Here is a 7,616-nt window from a genome sequence, read left to right on the forward strand (position 1 = left end):
GAAGAGATTGCAGAAATGCCTTGAACTCCCTCAGCGAAACAGGCTTTCTACATAGAGAAATGTAAGCAATCAAAAGATTTGGAATAGGGGCCACTCATCTAAGCTGTCCAAGAATAAAATTTCAACTCCTCCTCTGTCCATCACATAGACAATAGTGGCCATTTCTCTATGTCAGGAGATGGAAAAATACAGATAGATTACAAGTAACTCTGTCTTAACTAGCCTACTGTTTTATAACAAAACATAGTTAAAATAGAGTTAAAAAATTAAAAAGCCATACAAACAGTGATGTTCCATGAACAAAATGAGGATCTACTCAAACAATTGATGAGTAGGTAACCCAGGAAAAATTAATAAGAAAAGACTTCTGAAGGATGGAAATTTAATAGGATCAAACTCAAGATACATGGAAAATTAATAAACGGATTATTAATATTGGAAATAAAAATAACATTTGGGAGGGAGAAACCTAGAGAGCACAAAACATCCAAAGAGAAACAAAAATACTTGCTGACACTGGCACACAATAAATAACAAGGCATGACTACTAATTACACAGCACAGAGATGAAAGTGCATAAATAGCAAGCAATAAGCTACATGAAGTAGCAAAATAGAATTCACTGTTTACATAGATGAGTTGATAGAGATAAGTAAGATGCAGACAAAAGGAATATGCAAAAACAGGAGAGAGAATCGAAGAATATTGCATAGTAAGCCACTTCAGTTGAGCACGACACAGGCAACAGAAATGGCAAGATGAAAAACATTTCCAAGGAAAACAGTTTAACAGCTATAACACAATTTGTTTGTAACAGGACAAAACAAAGAGGAGGAAAAGAGCAAGGCACATGGATCTATCTTTATAGAAAGATAGTATCTTCTATACAAGAAATTCACCCCACTTGGAAGGGTGATGTTTCAGTGCAAATGAAAAAGTAAAATTCAGGACACAAATAAGCCAGAAAAACCAATTTTGAGACTAAGACTTAACCACTAGCACTGACAACAACTTTTTGGCATGAATTTTATTAATTCACGACAGAGGTAATTAAAAGACAGTCAATGAGCTCTGAGCTCATTAAACATCTCAATGGACATCAGATAAAAATCAGAGTTAGTTGTTGGGAGTGCTGCTCAACAGGAGGAGCCTCCAGTGTTTCCAGGATCTCCAGAACCAGTTCACTGCCCCAGCTCCAACTCAGAAAGAAAACCAGATAAAGAATGTCTGAAGTTTCCTGCCATGTTTATCAGGACACTGCAAAAACAAATTCTTTCCAAATACATGGCAACAGCAAAAACACTACTTTAATTAACACTAAATGTCCAAAGAAGAAATGAAACCATTTGTTGAATACAAATAAGCAGTCAGAGAAATGGGTTTAGACTGATGGCCATGAAGTCAGAACCACACGGGGTGTTTCCCCACCCTTTTCAAACTATTACCTATCTCCTACCATGTCACACTATTCATAAGTCATCCTTGGCACATCTATTCATTGTACTAGATGTTCACATTAGAGAGCCATGAATGAAACAATATAAATGCTAATGAATTCGTAATGTTAATTTCTGAAGGCAGAAGTTAAAGAATGTATCTTCTAGCACATCATCCTCACAAGTCATATTCCACAATTTTAACAGTAGGAATGCAAGCTATGGTGACAGACATGCTGGTATATAACAGGAAAAGTGAGGAACATAAAATCTACACCTAAGATGCAAGTTGTGCAGTCTAAAAGAAATCCCAGAAAAATGTAATCAGTTTTGAGGAAGAGGTCATGTGTTTCAGAAGGGTGTAAGAAACAGGTTAACTAAACTGTAACAGATAGCTAAAAGTAACAACCTCCCCAAAACAAATGTAATCTGTTGTATGGAAAATTACCTCCCTGCATTGCCTTATATCAAAGTGAGCAGAAACTAAGCACCTTTAGAAGCACCAGAAGAGAGAGACACAACAAGCAATAATGGAATAGCCAACTTCCAAAATATTAATAACATCACTCTCAAAACTTAAACACTAAATGGAAATGTAGTGCCTGAACACCATCACTACAAGCAAGAACATCCACTGTGTGAGATTCAAATGCCAAAAAATTTTGATTGAGTAGAAAAAAGATTTGTAGACTTTGTTAAAAAAACCAAGACATTAATATACAGACATCTATGATTTCCTGGAAAAGAGGAGGAGTCTTAAAAATACAGAAAATAAGACTAAGTGAAATAGTGGCCCAGACAAGGCATTCCTGAAACACATCCTTTCTTCTGTATTTTTCCTTAAGAGAAGAAAAATCAACAGGTGAAGGATACTGCTCTGCCATTATGTTGGCTGGGCAAAAATGCAAGAAATATTACAGAAGCAGCAGTAATATGGTCTAGCAATAGGTTTGCTTTCTCAATGAATTTCGAAATAAAAGCAAGCAACCAAGAATCCCCATAGACCTTTCCGAAGTCTGCTAAAATGGGAGAAGAAACATTCCAAAGCAAGTTCATGTAGAAATCATGTAAAAGACTACCACCTCATACCACTTGTATGACAAAGAAGATGGGTGGAAGATGCATTTTACTGGTTCAGCAGACAATAAAATAGCTTGAGATGCCTAACACAACTGTAGTCATCAGAGACAGAACAGTAGGAAACTGAAGGTAATTTGCTATGGAGACTGGAAACTAACACTTTGCCTTCCTAAGGGAATGCATATATAGCTTATCCACTCCAGCACAGCATATTGTTTACACAGCTTCTGGGCTGAAGGTTGCTTGCATCAAACCAGACTGAAGCATGCACAGATTCTGCTTACATTTATGTGCAACTTGTAAAATGAATGGACGTGAAAAAGGCTCAGGAACAGTTCTGCAGACAATGCATCTTAATCACTGTGTACATGTATACAGGTGCTTACAAAACCAACTTTTTAAAACCTGTTAAGATCATCCTCTCCTATAGGGATCTCAAATCCTCTGACTCTCCCACACAAACTACATATGCACCACGGGACTAACTCCAATGCCAATTTATGAAATCATTAGCCATAAATAGAAACATCACGTGCTACAAAGGCAAACTCAATCCTCTTACAGTAAAATACAGCAATGTAACTAACGAAATTCTTAACAATCTGTTGCCTAGCTATTCCCAGGTAAGTGTAAAGGTACATACAGTGTCTTACTGACTAGAAAAATCTAAGACCCAAACAGAAAAAGCAGAAGAGGAAGCTATAATAAAAGACAGCTATGGAAGACGGAATGAGTAACCTTTGTACAGACACAAGGAATCTTTTAGCCAAATCCTTTGAGATACCAGACCTTGGCCATGCAGGTTAGAACATTGAGAGGGCAACCTCCATTTGCATATGAAATACCAAAAAGATGAAATGAAGATTGAGGCAAACTGGAAGTCATTGCAATTGTTAGGTCTTTTGATTCTTATGAAATGGCTGGATTAAAGTGTCTGAGAGCACAGATTTTATATTACTAGGTAGAACTGGCATTGGCTGTGATGGAGTTAATTTTCTTCATAGCAGCTTGCATGGTGTTGTGTTTTAGATTTGTTACCAAAACAGCGTTGATAACACACCAATGTTTTAGCGATTGCTGAACAGTGCTTACACAGCACCAGGGCATTTTCTGTTTCTCATGCTGCCCCCACCAGCAAGTAGGCTGGGGGTGCACAAGAAGTTGGGAGGGAACACAGCTGGGACAGCTGACCCCAACTGACCAAAGGGATATTCCATACTGTATGATGTCATGCTCAGCATATAAAGCTGAAGAAAGGAGGAGAAAGGGACCGACATTTGGAGTTAGGGCATTTGTCTTCCCAAGCAACCGTTACACATGATGAAGCCCTGCTATCCTGGAAATTGCTAAACATCTGCCAACCCATGGGAAGTAGTGGATGAATTCCTTATCTTGCTTCGCTTGTGTGTTCACCTTTGCTTTACCTATTAAACGATCTTTATCTCAACCCACAAGTTTTCTCACTTTCACCCTTCACATTCTCTCCCCCATCCCACTGGGCAGGGAGTGACCCAGCAGCTGGGTGGGGCTTGGATGCCTACCAGGGCTAACTCACAATATAGGTGAGTATTTTTATATAAGGGTTTAAGATCTATACACAAGAGGGTTTTTGAGATGTAGACAGGGCAAAGTTAATATCATACTGGGAACATAAATGGTACATTTTATACACTTGTATAATGTGATATCTGACAATATTTGAGTTTTAACAGCTTTCACTTGGAAATGCTTTCACTTGAAAGTGATGGACACCTTGCTAATCTGCTTCTAGCAGTACACCCTGTAATACACAGCTGTTAGATCTATTTTCTTTTAGCGGTGAACTTTCTGCATTGTTAAGTGTTAGTCACATAAACAAGCACATCATATGGATGGGATCCAATTTTAAAGCATCTGTTGAGATTTTGGGATTTAGCAGTCTAAAAAAGACTAAGAACAGGCAATAGCTCTTAACTGCTCAGATACTTTCACTCTTCTCCTTCTGCCTTTCTTTTCTAGCCCCCCCTCATATTCCTGTAGGTGCCAATCCACCCTCATACCTAAAGCTTCCTAATATAAAACGTAAGCATACCCTTTTTATTTTCCTTTTTTCAGAAATTCTTTGGGATTCTAATTTTCACTGAAGTGTACAGGGCACAGACTCAGTAAATATCTGTCCATCTGGCAGCCTGCAAGAACTACTAGCATGTGCTGGGCACCCACACAGAGAATGACGCCTTTCACAGTAGAGCTCAGTATAAACACAGCAGTATGTCTTTGTGTGTCATAACTAAAACATCAGTCCCCATTTACTAGCATTTGTTGTTGACATGTTCTGTCCTGTTCCTGCTCTTCCTCTCTACTACTCCCTTTCTCCTCCTAGTGCTCACTTTCTACTAGATTGTCTTCACTCAACCCTGCAAGGATCAACAGCCTGTGCCTCAGGCAGCAAAAATCAACGTTAAAGCCGCAAACAGTCAAGGCATCAGGAGCAGTATTTCCTGTTAGTCATGACACAGACTACATAAAGTAGTGAAGGTGCAGTCCCACCTCAAGGAATATTTAGGACTGACAGCATGGAAGAGTCTTGAGATCCTGCTCCGAATTCAGTATTTTGCTTCTCTGCAGGTATGTGCAAGGCCTTACACTTCATACACTACAAGTATGAATGCAGGCTATTTCTTAACAAGACAAAATTCATCCCCAAGAAACTCCATGCTTCCGTTTGTGAAATGTGTTTTGGACGGCAAATTTAAAATCGGCTCTATTGTGCCTAGAGGCAACTTCAGTCTACGCTGCAATTATGTATCTTTAACACTGAAGTCGCCAGCTAGAATATTTTAACTTCACTGAAGATATTGAAATGCCTTCTTTAAATAGTCCGCAAAAGAGCAACCAATTAGAATTATTTGCAATGGAACTTTAAAAATATTAATGAACAATAAATGTTACTAATATTTATTAACATTCACATATTTATTAATCAAATTATTAATTTATGTTAGTCAATTTTAAAATTGTATTCTTACTTAGCACTAGTATCTAGCCAGAATTATAGTTTGGTTTAGTGAACACACATCCGCCTGCTCTAAGTCTACAATGACTCACCAGTATACCTGAAGCCAAACTACCAGTTAATTCAACCTAAGCACCTTGAACATCTCCACACAGCCCTTTATTGTTATATGCAAGAAACACAACTTCAGAAACATTGCCTTTTCATATCCCCTGCACTTTGTTCTTCAGTAAGCCACTTCAAACGCTATGATCTCGCAGCTATCCCTGACAGGGCAAGCTGTGTTTCTCTACAGGATTCTGAAGGGCGTTATGGACTGCCACAGAAAAGCCAATTAAGCTATCTCTGTACCTCCATTCCACATGACTTGGGCAAGAGCAGAGTCAGAAATAGACCCCTAATCCACAGAAGCTGAAGCTGTAAGCACATTCCCATGGTCTATGCTGAACAGCTTCCTGGATGCAGTAACTTCAAGTGCTACATTTCTGTCACGAAATTTGCCTGAATTCTATTAGAATTAGTAGTTACCAAATACAATTACTGCCTGAGGAGCCTTTGGAGAACTGTGGAAAACAGCATTGCTATTTCAATCTATTTTTAAGTCAATGGAAACTGTTGTTAAAAAGGCCTAACATTAATTGGCTGCTGACATCCAGGAATGAGCCAAGGAAGGATGAAATAGTTCCTGGCTTCAGGTTGTTTGCTCTTGAGGTTGTCAAAGTGCACTGACAAAACAAGATTAGTAAACCTGCTCCATGTTGAGTGAGTAGCTAGGGTGTTAACACAGCTCTATCCTGGGTAGCACACAGGGATGGATCTAGAGTTAAATGAACACTAGAAGTTACTAAAAGCACTAGAATGGAGTTCTTTGTTAGAAGAACAAATCTTGTGAGTTTAATTACCCAGTCTATGTTTAAAAGTCACGCTAACTCCTTGACCTCAATGACATCTGTAACAATATTTTCCACAATCTACTTATATATTATTTAACCGGAAACAAAATCCATTTACCAGTATTTACACGTATTTTAAGTCTCCAGTTATAGGCATTTCAGTGGCCCTAAACATCTTACCTGTGCCCCTGTAATCCCAATCTATACTTCTTGACATGAGCTAAATCGTATTTCTGACAGTCATCCAAATGAGTCTGCACCCTTGACTTACGTCATCAAAACAGTTTGTGGTATTATGCTTCACCCCGTTACCTACACACAGTCGTGTCCTTTCCTTTCGTTTTTTTTCTGAGCAAGCTGCCTACAGGAATGCCCCTTTAGAAACCTAACAGGACAAGAATTTTACACCCCAGTTACCATGTGCATTTGCCACAGCTAAACTCCAACTGTTACATCTCTTTTTCACCTAGCTTACGTATATCTGTCTGAAATTCGTCATAGTTCGCTCTGCTCTCCTCTAAGTTGTTCAGCTGTGAGTTTTGCTGCTTCTCCATTTGCCTTTTTTCCAGAGCATTAATAAGCTAGACAACCCAGAACAACCTTAGTAACAACTACCGCTGTGCTGAAAAACAATCACTTGATCCTCGTTTGCCATTAGTTTGTTTTTGACTCACTATTCATGTCATCTCGTTAATACTTGGGGTCATTTTTCACCCTTCTTCAAAGATCTTTTAAATCCTAAATTACGTACACAAAACTAGTTTTCCTTCATCGTGTTCTTTACAGATGTAACAGACTAAAGTCAAGTTACTTCTCTGAAGAAAGTAAGCTGTTAGTTTAATGTTAGTTTGTGGTACACCTCCGTGGGAGCGCAGGGAGAGCCAGCGAGCCGGAGCCGCTGCTCAGAGGACAGGACGAAGGCAGGACTAGACTGACGGGACGCTGAACTGTGCGCTTCACCTAACAGAAGACGCCGCAACCTGGATTTCAGTGTTCAACGGGAAGGGAAGGAGTGGATCAAGGGGGCGGGTGGAGGTCCCGGGGAGCTTTTGCATCAGAGACTTCATTGTTACATTATACTGCTGTTAAGGCGTCCACATCTCCTGCCCTCTCCCGTGCTTTGGAGGAGGGGTGCCAGCAGAGACGCCGACGGTGGGGGGCAGACGCACCCCGCCTGTCGCGGCCTGCCAGGCGGGGGCAGCCCCCCGCCCG

Source organism: Aptenodytes forsteri, unplaced genomic scaffold, assembly GCF_000699145.1.
Source record: "Aptenodytes forsteri isolate BGI_AS27 unplaced genomic scaffold, ASM69914v1 Scaffold220, whole genome shotgun sequence".
Classification (NCBI taxonomy): Eukaryota; Metazoa; Chordata; class Aves; order Sphenisciformes; family Spheniscidae; genus Aptenodytes; species Aptenodytes forsteri.